The 15,679-nt window shown below is 41.6% G+C and overlaps 1 long non-coding RNA gene across 1 annotated transcript; it reads left to right on the top strand.

Moving 5' to 3' along the window:
* Positions 1-538: 538 nt before the first annotated feature.
* On the top strand, positions 539-2,749 carry LOC145538574 (uncharacterized). The gene is made up of 3 exons (XR_014077038.1): positions 539-634; positions 1,129-1,197; positions 1,519-2,749. It is a non-coding gene; the product is annotated as an uncharacterized LOC145538574 (long non-coding RNA).
* Positions 2,750-15,679: the final 12,930 nt, after the last annotated feature.

The following is a 15,679-nucleotide window of genomic DNA, read 5'->3' on the forward strand; positions in this document are numbered from 1 at the left end:
TGCAGCCCACCAAGCTCCTCTGTCCACGGGATTTTCCAAGCAGGGATACTGGAGGGGGTTGCCATTTCCTTCTCCAGGGGATCTTCCCAACCCAGGGATCGAACCCGGGTCTCCTGCACTGCAGGCAGATTCTTTACCATCTGAGCTACAAGGGAAGCCTGACTATGATGAAGTCGTTTTTGGTGACCACCAAAACTATGGAAGAGAGGCTTATACTTGACGTATAACTGTACTTGACGTACAAGTCGGAGTTTTCCAGCTGAGAATTAACCCACTAAATAAATGTGTGGTAAAGAACAAAGAAGACAGAAACATAGATATGGAAGTGCTCAAACTCTAAAGCACTACTCAATTACCTGCTATTAGTCAACAATTCAGTCCTATTACTTAGAGTGAAGCTTCCGGTCATCATCTTTGTGGTCAATCAACAAAATCTAACAATCAAAATTTAAAAATTAAAAGGAAATACTAAAATCTATCAAGTTACCTCATAGCAAGTGTCAGAATCTAGACACGTGTAAACATTCTGCTGCACAGTTAACATGTCCTGCAGCAACACTCTCCAGTGAGACTCACTGACAGGAGGCTGCTTTCAAAATGGAGGAGAGACTTTGGAAACATCAGGAAAGCTACAGTTGAGTGTTTCAGGAGGAAATCTGACTCTGAAAAAAAAGAGCTCCTTTACTGGTTTCCCATCCCCTAACCCAGAGAGAGACAAAGGCAACCGAATGGAGCCAGAAGGAGGCAGAAGAGCAGGTGTAGAAGTACAAAAGAGAGGAACAGAGGCGCTGACCACAGACTCCCACCTTTTCTCACTGCAGGCATCCAGCCTGAAGGAGGCCAGAGAGAGGACAGGGCAGAAGATTTAACTTTAAAGTTCAGTCAGTTCAACTGCTATTCAACATTTCCTCTGATACAAAACCATGCTATGACTAAAAATATCTGGAGGACTGTTTATTATCTAATAGGGAGAGGAAAAGGCATAGTAACCACCTCACGTGCACCCAAGAGGTGGGGGAGAGTTATCTCCACAAAGCAGGACTGAATTGGCAAGATGGAGGGGAGGCGATGACAGCGGCTTCTGTTCATACCCATGGAGCCCCACTCTTTCAATTTCCCGTTTAACAGAAAGCCTGTGAGAAGAGCCACAGGAAACGGATAAGTGTTTGCTCAATGAGGGGACTGAGTGACAGGGAGGTGAGGGAAACTTCTTACTACATACCCTCTGGTATATTTAAAATTTTTAACTATGAGAAGGTAGTTTCTGTTTTTAGAATTTATATTTAAAATAAACAAACTGAAGTAGGCAGCCTCTAAAATGGCCACCCCTGACCCCTGTTTCCTGGTGTTCATATCTTGTGTGATCTTCTCCCCTTTGGGCTGCACACAGGACTCCTTTCTAAGGAGTAGAATATGGAAGATATGAAGGGGTGTCACTCTGGGGGCTCTGTCTCAGGTGCTCTCTCTTGCTCTCTGGATCGCTCACTCTGGAGGCAACCATCTTCTCTATGTCTCCAGGCTGTCTGTGGAGAGGCCAATGTGACTGAACCTGGAAATGGATCTTCTGAGGCATGCAAAACAGCCCCGTGAGGGATCTGGAAGGTGGCTCTTCCCCATGTCAAGCCTTGAGATGACTATCCAGCTCCTGCCCACAGCTTGATGGCAGTCGCGTGGGTGACCCTGAGCCAGAGGCCCCCAGCTAAGCCTGGATTCCTGTGATAAGTATGTGTTTCCAGCCATCAATGGAATCACTTGTTTCATAGCAATATTTTCCTAAAACAAACAAATTTAAGTTACACTGGTAAACATATATAGCAGGCTTCCCACATTCACTTTTTGATTTAGAAGGTAGGCTTTTGAATTCATTTCCCCACAAGTTCATTCCCCTCATGCTAATTTAGTTGATCTTTGCTTTCTTACATTTTTAACATGAAAACAGGGTTTTTGACATAAAATTATACTATACTATCAAATATGCATGTGGACCAAAAAGGGACTCTTGGTCCCTTTGAGTAGAGAGAGAGAGAGACTCAGAGAAAGAAATAATCCTTGCAAATTTCAAAATTTTCAGAACTATTTTGTCACATGACCTTTCACCTACTGTAATTCCCAGCATGTAGAAGTTTCAGCAAATACCAAATGTGAGTTAACAGGTGTTATGGTAAGGGATAAAATGAAAGCTTAATTAATACTGTAAGTGGCAAAGGAATAGGGATCATGTGATTCAATCCATATGATAGTTTTTTAATTTCTTATCCCTGCTACATGAGTCAGTTGAGTTGGTAAATGATTCACTTGAACAGATGTGTCTCAGTCTTGATATAATGAAAATGTTCTAATATGCCATCCTGGCATGTACTATCACCAAAAAAGCACTGTGCTTAATTTTAGAACCATGCATAAAAAAAGAAACATGTAAAGGAGGCTCTCCCCAGCTCTCAGCACTCTTCTTTGGAAGAAAAGGAGACTGAAATTGCTTGTCCATACTAAGATTGTTTCTTTCTGGATTCATAACTCTAGGGTACCTTTTAACAAAAGACCCACGTTAGTGATAAAAATTATTTTGATGGGTGAAAATTTTACTCATATTATCATACGGAAGTAGTTTTTAACTTTTCTGCAAATGCAACTTTAGTCTTGAGTATACTCCTTACCTTTTGTGAGTATAAAACAAAGAACAGCAAAAACAACAACAAAATTCTCTCTTGTGTTTGAAAACTAATCACAATAAAAATGTGTTTGCTAAACAGGATCTTCTGACTTGCGAAACATTCTGTTTAGACAGGTGCAATACATATCCATACAATGGAGTACTATGCAACTGCTCCTCTCTGGATGTATTACACCCATTAAAAAGTAGTGATAGAATTTAAGTATCACCGTTTTGCACACCTAAAAACTAAAAGATCTAAACGATGGTCATAAATGACTTTTTTTTAAGAGTGCTACTTTATTTATTCTTTTATTTATTTGACTGAGCTGGTCTTCGTTGCTGTGAGAGGGCTTTCTTTAGTTCCAGTGAGCAGTGGCCATTATTTGTTGTGATGTGCAGGCTTCTCATTGCAGTGGCATCTCTTGTTGTGGAGCAGAGGCTCTAGGCTTGCGGGCTGCAGTACTCGCATCATGTGGGATCAGTAGTTTTGGCTCCTGGGCTCTAGAGCATGGAGTTGTGGTGGTGCACGGGCTTAGTTGCTCCACAGCACGTGGCATCTTCCTGGACCAGGGATCAAACCTGTGTCCCCTGCACTGGCAGGCGGACTCTTATCCACTGTGCCACCGGGGAAGTTCACAAATGACTCTTAACATCACAAAAAGGGAAACAGATATTATATGCCTCTTCACGGAAGCTTATGAAACAGTTATGAAAACAGCAAAATCCAAACTTTGGGAAAGTGTGTAGTATAAATAACCTAATTTTATTCAGCAAATAAATTTCAAGGAAAAACACAATGGGAAAGGAAAACCAATAGATTAAAAGATACCAAGGATTCAAAATCACTGAGATGTAGATGTTTTAGAAACAGGTGGTGATGGTGGTACATGGTGACTCATTAATGCCACTGAACTGTACACTTAAAAAAAACTATACGAATTTTATGTTATATATATTTTTTATCATAATAAATTTTTAAAAGTTAATATAACTCAATACAATTATTTGTATGCCTATTGAATACACTAAAAAAGAGAGAGAGAGAAATAAGTGGGGGAATTTGAACATGATTGGGGATATTCAATGCTATTAAAGAATTATTATCTGTTTTTTATATGCAACAATAGTGATTTTTCTATTGTGGCAAGAACATTTAATATGAAATCTTTCCTCTTAACAAATTTTGAAGTGCACAATACAATATTCTTAAGGAACAATGTCATGTAGCAGATCTGTAGAATTTAGTCGTCTTACCTGGTTTTTTTTTTTTTTTTTGCGTTCTTGTATCTTAAAACTGTATGCGAAAATATGTACAGATAAAATGATACATGTTGGATCTGGGATTGATTTTACCTGACCTACAATCTAGTAAATTAGCCATTTATTATTTTGTGGAGCCTGAGAGAATACTCAAGGCCTTGGGTCAGAGACAAAGGTCTTTATTACTCATGACACAATAACCAACACAAACATCGGCATCTTGCTCTCGGGTGCCACTGGGGTAGCACAGATGGGTCCAGGGGATGCCTACACACGTACTGAGTTGCTTCACAGCTGTGGAAAGCTGATCTTGGGAAACTCACTAGTTTTATAGCAAGCAGTAAGAGCAAGAGCAAAAACCTACTCCTTGTCCAGGGCTGGAGTGGTGTGTGGAAGGGTGGGGAGGAGATGTTACCTCATTTCTTAAGGTTCCTGAGTACATAACCAACTTTGAGAAATGGACCTGGTAAAAGAAGTCAGGACCTTGCCATCTTCATCCACCCAGCAAGAACAGTAGGAACATAAGAGGCCCATGAATTTGCTTCAAAAAATCTGTTGAGAAAAAAATGGCTTGGTAAGTCAGTGGGAGTGTAGTGAAACAAGTCTGGCTATGAGTCGACACTTGTTGAAGCTGGCTTATGAGTATATGTGAGTACTTAAGGTTCACTATACTATTCACTTGGAGAAGGAAATGGCAGCCCACTCCAGTATTCTTGCCTGGAAATTCCACGGACAGAAGAGCCTGGAAGGTACAGTCCATGGAGTCGCAAAGAGTCAGACACGACTGAGCATAACACACACACACACATACACACACATACTATTCACTGTTCCTCTGTATATGTTTGAAATTTTTCACAATAAAAGTTTTTTTTGAAATAAGTTTACCAAATAATTATCTTATACAATATGTACAGATTCCAGTATTTTTAAACAGAATATGGAAAAATATATATTCGCTATTTTAAATTTATGAAATATTTTGTTCTGCCTAATAATACTAAGAATATACTTCAAGCAAATGTCATACCTCATTATGGTAAACAAATGCATTGTTGTTTTCTTACAAATATATGAAATGTCTGTTTTATGGAGAGTTATGATCAATTTACAGTACTTTTCCATCTTGACCTTTGCAAAATGAATCTCTCTTCATATGAGCCAACAACATGAGGTGCAAGGTCTTTAATGTATCTGCTAAGAATCTTGAGATGTCATTGTGCAGTGAAAAGCTAATCTCCCCAGGAAAAGTAATAGTTCTCTTAAAAATCATTGGATGCCATTTTGAAAAAATATGAAAGCTTTTAGGCTGTGTATATATTTTTAAATTTTTATTTATTTATTTTGGGCTCTCCTGGGTCTTTGTTGCTGCATGGGCTTTTCTCTTGTGGTCAGTGGGGGCTACTCTTTGTGTCAGTGCATGGGCTTCTCACTGCAATGGCTTCTCTTGTTGCAGAGCACAGACTCTAGAGTACAGGATCAATAGTTGTGGTGCACAGGCTTAATTGCTCCTTGGCATGTGAGATCTTCTCTATACAGATCGTACCCATGTCTCCTACATTGGCAGGTGGATTCTTTCCCACTGACCACCAGGGAAGCTGCTACATATTTTTTAAAACTACATTTCTGATGTATTTCACCACCATCACCTCTTTGGCTCACTCTCTAAGGAGTAATTTTATTTTGCTAGCTAGGGTGACAAAAAGTTTACTGATTGTTTGCTGTTCAGTTGCTCAGTCATGTCCAACTATTTGTGACCCCATGGACTGCAGCAAACCAGGCCTCCCTGTCCATTGCCAACTCCTGAAATTTAATCAAACTCATGTCCATTGAGTCGGTGATGCCATCCAACCATCGATCCTCTGTTATCTCTTCTCCTGCCTTCAATCTTTCCCAGCATCAGTTCAGTTCAGTCGCTCAGTCGTGTCCGACTCTTTGCGACCCCATGAATTGCAGCATGCCAGGCCTCCCTGTCCATCACCAACTCCCGGGGTTTACCCAAACCCATGTGCATCAAGTCAGTGATGCCATCCAACCATCTCCTCCTCTGTTATCTCTTTCTTCTCCTGCCTTCGATCTTTCCCAGCATCAGTTCAGTTCAGTCGCTCAGTCGTGTCCGACTCTTTGCGACCCCATGAATTGCAGCATGCCAGGCCTCCCTGTCCATCACCAACTCCCGAAGTTTACCCAAACCCATGTCCATCGAGTCAGTGATGCCATCCAACCATCTCATCCTCTGTCGTCCCCTTCTCCTACTGCCCCCAATCCTTCCCAGCATTAGGGTCTTTTCCAATGAGTCAACTCTTCTCATGAGGTGGCCAAAGTATTGGAGTTTCAGCTTCAGCATCAGTCCTTCCAATGAACACACAGGACTGATCTCCTTTAGGATGGATTGATTGGATCTCCTTGCAGTCCAAGGGATTCTCAAGAGTCTTCTCCAACACCACAGTTCAAAAGCATCAATTCTTCGGTGCTCAGCTTTCTTCACCATCCAACTCTCACATCCATACGTGACCACTGGAAAAACCATAGCCTTGACTAGACGGACGTTTGTTGGCAAAGTAATGTCTCTGCTTTTAAATATGCTATCTAGGTTGGCCATAACCTTCCTTCCAAGGAGTAGGCGTCTTTTAATTTCATGGCTGCAGTCACCATCAGCAGTGATTTTGGAGCCCAGAAAAATAAAGTCTGACACTGTTTCCACTGTTTCCCCATCTATTTCCCATGAAGTGATGGGACCAGATGCCATGATCTTAGTTTTCTGAACGTTGAGCTTTAAGGCAACTTTTTCACTCTCCTCTTTCACTTTCATCAAGAGGCTCTTTAGTTCTTCTTCACTTTCTGCCATAAGGGTGGTGTCATCTGCATATCTGAGGTTATTGATTTCTTCCAGCAATCTTGATTTCAGGTTGTGTTTCTTCCAGCCCAGCATTTCTCATGATCTACTCTGCATATAAGTTAAATAAGCAGGGTGACAATATACAGCCTTGACGTACTCCTTTTCCTACTTGGAACCAGTCTGTTGTTCCATGTCCAATTCTAACTGTTGCTTCCTGACCTGCATACAGGTTTCTCAAGAGACAGGTCAGATGGTCTGGCATTCCCATCTCTTTCAGAATTTTCCACAGTTTATTGTGATCCACACAGTCAAAGGCTTTGGCATAGTCAATAAAGCAGAAATAGATGTTTTTCTGGCACTCTCTTGCTTTTTCGATGATCCAGCGGATATTGGCAATTTGGTCTCTGGTTCCTCTGTCTTTTCTAAAACCAGCTTCAACATCTGGAAGTTCACAGTTCACGTATTGCTGAAGCCTGGCTTGGAGAATTTTGAGCATTACTTTATTAGCGTGTGAGATGAGTGCAATTGTGTTGTAGTTTGAGCATTCTTTGGCATTGCCTTTCTTTGGAATTGGAATGAAAACTGACCTTTTCCAGTCCTGTGGCCACTGCTGAGTTTTCCAAATTTGCTGGCATATCGAGTGCCGCACTTTCACAGCATCATCTTTCAGGATTTGAAATAGCTCAACTGGAATTCCATCACCTCCACTAGCTTTGTTCATAGTGATGCTTTCTAAGGCCCACTTGACTTCACATTCCAGGATGTCTGGCTCTAGGTGAGTGATCACACCATCGTGATTATCTGGGTTGTGACGACCTTTTTTGCACAGTTCTTCTGTGCATTCTTGCCACCTCTTCTTAATATCTTCTGCTTCTGTTAGGTCCATACCATTTCTGTCCTTTATCGAGCCTATCTTTGCATGAAATGTTCCCTTGATATCTCTGATTTTCTTGAAGAGATCTCTAGTCTTTCCCAATCTGTTGTTTTCCTCTATTTCTTTGCATTGATCGCTGAGGAAGGCTTTCTTATCTCTCCTTGCTATTCTTTGGAACTCTGCATTCAGATGGGAATATCTTTCCCTTTCTCCTTTGCTTTTCGCTTCTCTTCTCTTCCCAGCTATCTGTAAGGCCTCCTCAGACAGCCATTTTGCTTTTTTGCATTTCTTTTCCATGGGGATGGTCTTGATCCCTGTCTGCTGTACAATGTCACAAACCTCCATCCATAGTTCATGAGGCACTCTGTCTATCAGATCTAGTCCCTTAAATCTATTTGTCACTTCTACTGTATACTCATAAGGGATTTGATCTAGGTCATACCTGAATGGACTAGTGGTTTTCCCTACTTTCTTCAATTGAAGTCTGAATTTGGCAATAAGGAGTTCATGATCTGAGCCACAGTCTGCTCCCAGTCTTGTTTTTGCTGACTGTATAGAGCTTCTCCATCTTTGGCTGCAAAGAATATAATCAATCTGATTTCGGTGTTGACCATCTGGTGATGTCCACATGTAGAGTCTTCTCTTGTGTTGTTGGAAGAGGGTGTTTGCTATGACCAGTGCGTTCTCTTGGCAAAACTCTATTAGCCTTTGCCCTGCTTCATTCTGTACTCCAAGGCCAAATTTGCCTGTTATGCCAGGTGTTTCCTGACTTCCTACTTTTGCATTCCAGTCCCCTATAACGAAAAGGACATCTTTTTTGGGTGTTAGTTCTAGAAGGTCTTGTAGGTCTTCATAGAACTGTTCAACTTCAGCTTCTTTGGCGTTACTGGTCAGGGCATAGACTTGGATTACCGTGATATTGAATGGTTTGTCTTGGAAACGAACAGAGATCATTCTATCATTTTTGAGATTGCATCCAAGTACAGCATTTCAGACTCTTTTGTTGACCATGATGGCTACTCCATTTCTTCTAAGGGATTCTTGCCCACAGTAGTAGATATAATGGTCATCTGAGTTAAATTCACCCATTCCAGTCCATCTTAGTTCGCTGATTCCTAGAATGTCGACGTTCACTCTTGCCATCTCCTGTTTGACCACTTCCAATTTGCCTTGAGTCATGGACCTAACATTCCAGGTTCCTATGCAATATTGCTCTTTACAGCATCGGACTTTGCTTCTATCACCAGTCACATCCACAGCTGGGTATCATTTTTGCTTTGGCTCCATTCCATCATTCTTTCTGGAGTGATTTCTCCATTGATCTCCAGTAGCTTATTGGGCACTTACTGACCTTGGGAGTTCATCTTTCAGTGTCCTATCTTTTTGCCTTTTCATACTGTCCATGGGGTTCTCAAGGCAAGAATACTGAAGTGGTTTGCCATGCCCTTGTCCAGTGGACCACATTCTGTCAGACCTCTCCACCATGACCCATCTGTCTTGGGTGGCCCCACAGGGCATGGCTTAGTTTCATTGAGATAGACAAGGCTGTGGTATATTTAAAAGCAGAGACATTACTTTGCCAACAAAAGTCTGTCTAGTCAAGGCTATGGTTTTTCCAGTGGTCATGTATGGATGTGAGAGTTGGACGGTGAAGAAAGCTGAGTACTGAAGAATTGATGCTTTTGAACTGTGGTGTTGGAGAAGACTCTTGAGAGTCCCTTGGACTGCAAGGAGATCCAATCAATCCATCCTAAAAGAGATCAATCCTGGGTGTTCATTGGAAGGTCTGATGTTGAAGCTGAAACTCCAATACTTTGGCCACCTCATGCGAAGGGTTGACTCATTGGAAAAGACCCTGATGCTGGGTAGGATTGGGGGCGGGAGGAGAAGGGGACGACAGAGGATGAGATGGTTGGATGGCATCACCGACTCGATGAACATGGGTTTGGATAGACTCCGGGAGTTGGTGATGGAAAGGGAGGCCTGGCGTGCTGCAATTCATGGGGTCGCAGAGAGTCGGATGTGACTGAGCGACTGAATTGAACTGAACTGAACTGGTTCATGTGATCAGATTAGCTAGCTGGCCCGGCCTAGCTCCGCCCCCGGCCCCCGCCCAGCTTAGCTCCTATCGGCCGCTGCCCTTGGCCCCGAGCCTGGCCTAGCTCATCTCGGCCGCTGCCCCAGCCCCCGGCATCAGAGTCTTTTCTAATGAGTCAGTTCTTTGCATCAGGTGGCCAAAGTATTGGAGCTTCAGCTTCCACATCAGTCCTTCCAATGAGTATTCAAGCTTGATTTCCTTTAGGATTGACTGGTTTGATCACCTTGTAGTCCGAGGGACTCGCAAGAGTTTTCCAACACCATAGTTTAAAAGCATCAGTTCTTCAGCACACAGCCTTTTTTATTGTCCAGCTCTTACATCCATACATGACTACTGGAAAAACCATAGCTTTGACTCTATGGACCTTTTGTAGGCTAAGTAATGTCTGTGTCTTTTAATATGCTGCCTAGATTTGTCACTGCTTTTCTTCCAAGGAGCAAGCATCTTTTAATTTCATGGCTGCAGTCACCATTCACAGTGATTTTAGAGCCCCAAATCACTGTGAATTGTTTCCCCATCTATTTTCCGTGTAGTGATGGGACTGGATGCCTTGATCTTTGTTTTTTGAATGTTGAGTTTTAAGCCAGCTTTTTCACTCTTCTCTTTCACTTTTATCAAGAGGCTCTTTAGTTCCTCTTCACTTTCTGCCACAAGGGTGGTGTTATCTGCATATCTGAGGTTATTGATATTTCTCCCAGCAATCTTCATTCCAGCTTGTGCTTCATCCAGCCTGGCATTTCTCACGAGGTAGTCTGCATATAAGTTAAATAAGCAGAGTGACAATATGCAGCCTTGACATACTCCTTCCCAATTTGAACCAGTCCACTGTTCCATGTTTGATTCTAACTGTTGCTTCTTGACCTGCATACAGGTTTCACAGGAGGTGGGTAAGGCTGCCTGGTAGTCCCATCTCTAAGAATTTTCCACAGTTTGTTGTGATCTACACAGTCAAAGGCTTTAGCGTAGTCAATAAAGCAGAAGTAGATGTTTTTCTGGAATTCTCTTGCTTTTTCTATGACCCAACAGATGTTGGCGATTTGATCTCTGGTTCCTCTGCCCTTTCTAAATCCAGCTTGTGCATCTGGAAGTTCTCGGTACAGATACTGTTGAAGCCTAGCTGATTGTTTAATTGAATTCAATCAGTATTTTTTTCATTTGCTAAGAAGTTATTCTCGCCAAATAAAACAAAAACAAGAATATCAAATACCTTGTTACTGTAAACAAGTTTACTTTTGTCTTAGTTCAGGCTGCTATAATAAAATAGTATAGACTAGGTGGTTTGTAAACAACAGAAATATATTTCTCATAGTTCTGGAAACTGGAAATCTTAGATCAGGGTGCCAGCAAGCTCAAGTGCTAGTGAGGGTCCTCTTCCAGGTTGCAGACTGATTGCTTACTCTATCCTCAAATGGCAGAACTCAGAAAGTTGGAGCAAATTCTTATGTCCCTTCTTAGAAGAGCATTAATGACATTCTTGAGGGCTTGACCTTCATGACTTTATCACCTCCCAAAGGCCCTACCTACTTCCTCATACCATCACACTTGGGGTTATGATTCAATATGAATTTTGGAAGAACACAAATATTCAGTCTATATCACCTTCAGAACCCATTTTCTGTTAGTCTTCTCTCAACATTCTCGGGTTCTTTGTTGTCTAAAAGTTATTCAGCAATCTTAGATGCCATTCTGTGACTTTTGGGGGGGAAGGAGAAATAGCAAATTTCTGGACTTTTCTTTTACAATTGCATTCCTATGTAGAGACTAGCCAATTTCACTTCAAAAAGGATGTTTCCCTCTTAAGGTAGACGGGGCCATTTGAATCACAGACTAGAAAATGCCATTCAACTGCTCCTTGAACACTGCAAAGTGTTCTGTGGAAGCTAGAAATTTCAGTGCTTTCCATATGGGCCAAGCAGATAATGTACTGAACTGTCAACTTGTTTTTTTGACCTTTGGGGACTAATTCAACCAGTTCTGTGAAAGAAGCACAGTATTTATTGGAGTTATGTCAAATGCAGTGCTGTGTTTTGCCTTGATAACAGAACTTTGTAGCAGTTTTTTTTTTTTTACTTTCAAAACAGGTATTACAAGTGTTTATGAAAAGCATTGGCATTCTGTAATAAATAACAGTGGAAAACAGTTCCCTGATATTTTCAAAACTTCAGTTGCAGCTGGAGTTGCAATTGGATACTCCACGATGCAAATGGCAGAAAACCCAATTCAAACTGGCTTAACTTACAAGAAGGAGCTTGTTGGATCTTGTAACTAGAAAGTCTAGATGTCTGACTTCAGGCAAGGCTTATGCAGTGGTTCAAATGATGTCACCAAGTATCCAGTTTCTCTTTGAGCTGCCTTCCTTTAACTCCACTGTTAGCTTCTATAGAAGTGGTCCCAACAGGGCCTCTTCTCCTGGTAGTAAGATGCTTGTAGCAGTCAAGACCTAATATTCTCAAATCAAAGGATAGAGAGTAAGAAGACTTGTCTCTTCTAATAGGAGTGACTGGGAGTCAGTCAGTCTCACTGATTCCTTTGGCTCCTGTGCCCAATACCTATGAGCTGGATACACTAACTGGCTCATCCTGAAAGCCTGGATTTGTACATATATTTTAGCTCCTTAATTTTGTTTTTCATTTCTATTATCTCATCTCACTCTTTTGGGTATTAGCCTCTTGAAAGCAGCAACTGTGGATTCTAAATTTCTTGCACATTTCAAAGCACCCGCAACAATGAATGCTCAACAAACGAGATTGATGTGTTGTGATGATCATAATGATCATTCTTTTGATTATGAACTGTCTCTAGTATCCCAAAGGACTTCATAAAAATTATGATAGAGTTATAGGATGATGAACGTTCTCCACTGGGAGTAGGAAGAAAGAGAAGTTATAGTATTTATTTAATCCTTGAGTTCCTTTTCTGCAAGACTGCTTCCCTCATGAAGGCCACAGCTCCTTCCAGGCAGCCCATTCGAGGAACAACAGCTACTGCCCTTCCCAAGTTCTGAATTCTGGAAAACCAGCCCCTCCTCTTGTCATTTCAGGCTCAGGGATGAAAAGCTGTCCTGCTATGGCTAGGTCTCGTTGGTTTCCCTTAACTCCATTCACACCTGTGTAAATGGTCCTTCATTAAACTCCCTTCCATTATCTTATTTAAGTGTGCCATTTGTGTCCTACTAGGACCCTGACTCACACACACACACACACACACACACACACACACACACAATTAGAAAATCAAACTCAAATTGATTTAAACCATCAATGGAATTTACTGAATCATATGGCTAAAAAATATAGACATCTTGCTTCAAGTCGGTGCAATGGCTCAAATGATGGCATCAAATCAATTAGAACTGGAAGAGACTTTATTAAATAGATTGTTATCTTGATTACAATATAATCTGTGTGCAGGAGGGATGAGAGGAATAAGGAAAATAGTTTACTGATTCAATTGTTTCAGAATCCTATCTTAGCACTCAGTAAACATCTGAGATAAATAAATGAGAACTTTCAGAGGCCAAAAGCAAAACTAACTCCACAGAAATATATGGAACCTAAAGGAAAAATAATTGTTCCATCATTTCTATTTTTGCACATCATCAATTCTTTTATTCATAGTATCTAACACAGTCCTTACAGGGTAGGTTCAGTAAACTGAAGAATGACGGAAAAGCAACTAGTTCTTTTCTCTCATGTGAGTCTGAAGATAGTATGGCAACTTTCCAGGTGGTGCTAGTGATAAAGAACCCATCTGCCAATGCAACAGACCTAACAGACATGGGTTCAATCCCTGGGTTGGGAAGATCACCTGGAGAAGGGCATGGCAACCCCCTCCAATATTCTTGCCTGGAGAATCCCATGGACAGAGGAGCCTGGTGGGCTACAGTCCACAGGGTCGCAAAGAGTCAGACACAACTGAAGCGACTTAGCACACACACAGCAACTATACCATGTACCTCTGTTCCCGAGCACTTGTTGGCTATTCCTGCTGATTTCATATAATGGAGAGACTAGAGAAGACCAAGGGCACTGCTAGTAAATGATTTACAGTAACCAAAGACAGCAAAACATACACCAGTTTTACCTTCTTCAAATAAAAAGACTTTCACTCGGCACACGTTATTTCCAACAACAATATAATTTAAAAGTTAAAGAACAAGATAGCCTAAAGCATGCTCAAAACTTTCCCATTGTTTCAAGCACTTTGTTTTTCCCTGTGAACTCAATTGCTCCATTAAACTGAAATGCTTGTATGAGACTTAACACAGCTGACCTTCTCTCTCAAAAAAAGTTATCTATACTTCTAACTTAGAAAAAGATTATTTAAATATTTTTGATTCTTTCACTTATTTATTTATTTTAGGTAACCAAAGAATGTGTCACTATTGTTCCGTGTTATGCCGTTGACAACAGTTTGTCCCCTATTTAGCATGTATAAGCATAACAATCGAGAGTAATATGACCATGAGAATTAATGCAAAGCACTCGCTGCCCAAGAGGTGGCCTTCCCTGGTGGCTCAGCAGTGAAGAACCCACCTGCCAATGCAGAAGACGCAGGAGATTCGGGTTTGATCCCTGGGTCAGGAAGATCCCTTGGAGAAGGGAATGGCAACCCACCCCAGTATTCTTGCTGGGAAAATCCCATGGACAGAGGAGCCTGGCAGGCTACAGTCCATGGGGTCACAAAGAGTAGGACACAACTGAAGCAACTGAACACATCCAAGAGGCGGTAGATAGGGTAAGATAGGGCCAACGGAATACGGGCACAATCCCCTCCTCGCCCCACCCAACCAGGGTTTCCCAGGAGCCAGAGCTTTGGGGGAGGCTCGAGATCACCAAGGACACTTCAACCACAGCCCACTTGGTTCTCAGAAGAACTCACACAGCAGGTCTGGGCTAGTTTTTTTCATTAAAAATAACTTTTTCCCTTAAAAAGCAATGCATGTTTATTATGCAGAATGTAAAGGCAATGGCACCCCACTCCAGTCCTCTTGCCTGGAAAATCCCATGGATGGAGGAGCCTGGTAGGCTGCAGTCCATGGGGTCGCTAGGAGTCGGACACGACTGAGCGACTTCACTTTCACTTTTCACTTTCATACCTTGAAGAAGGAAATGGCAACCCACTCCAGTACTCTTGCCTGGAGAATCCCAGGGACAGGGGAGCCTGGTGGGTGGCTGTCTCTGGGGTCGCACAGTTGGACACGACTGAAGCGACTTAGCAGCAGCAGCAGCAAACATTTAAGATTAACAAAAAAAGAAGAAAGTGGGTGAGAGTAGCCTTTAATTTCCCTTCTTAGAAAGGACCAGGGTTAACATTTTGGTGTATAGTCTAAGCTCACTCACTCCTTGTCTCCCTCTCTGGGATTTTACTATATGAACAGCCTTTTGATATCTTTATACACCATTCATTTATTCATCTTTTATTCCTCAGAGAACCAAACACAGTCCTACATGAGGAAGTATTCAATAAAAGGATGAATGGCTGAATGTTCAAATCTGCTCCTTTTTTCACATGCTGCTAGAAGTGATAGAGTAACTGGCTCTATCACTCTGTTGCCGTGTGCCTGCCAAAGGAATAGCAGGTATCGGGACTCATCTGAAAACACTAAGAAATTGCAGTATTTGCTAACTCCACCAGAAAACCCCTTCTTAAAAGCAGTGCTGCACAAGTGAGGAAACCCTTAACTTGGAACTAGAAGATTCAGGTTTGAACTACAACTGGGTCATTTTATTTCTTATTTGACTTCTTTAAGCCTCCACCTTCTAATCTGTAAAGTGAAGGCACTGACCTATGACCTATATAGGATCCTGAGCAGTTAATATTCTATATCTTTATGTGTCTGTCTGTCTATCCATCCATCCAACCAAACATGCATGCATGTGTGTGTGTGTATATATATATATATATTTAGAAATTTTTCAGTGAAGAAAGGAGCCAAGTGCTAGGCCTTGAGGT

This window comes from Giraffa tippelskirchi, chromosome 2 (genome assembly GCF_054371585.1).
Source record: "Giraffa tippelskirchi isolate mGirTip1 chromosome 2, T2T-mGirTip1v1.2.pri, whole genome shotgun sequence".
NCBI lineage: Eukaryota > Metazoa > Chordata > Mammalia > Artiodactyla > Giraffidae > Giraffa > Giraffa tippelskirchi.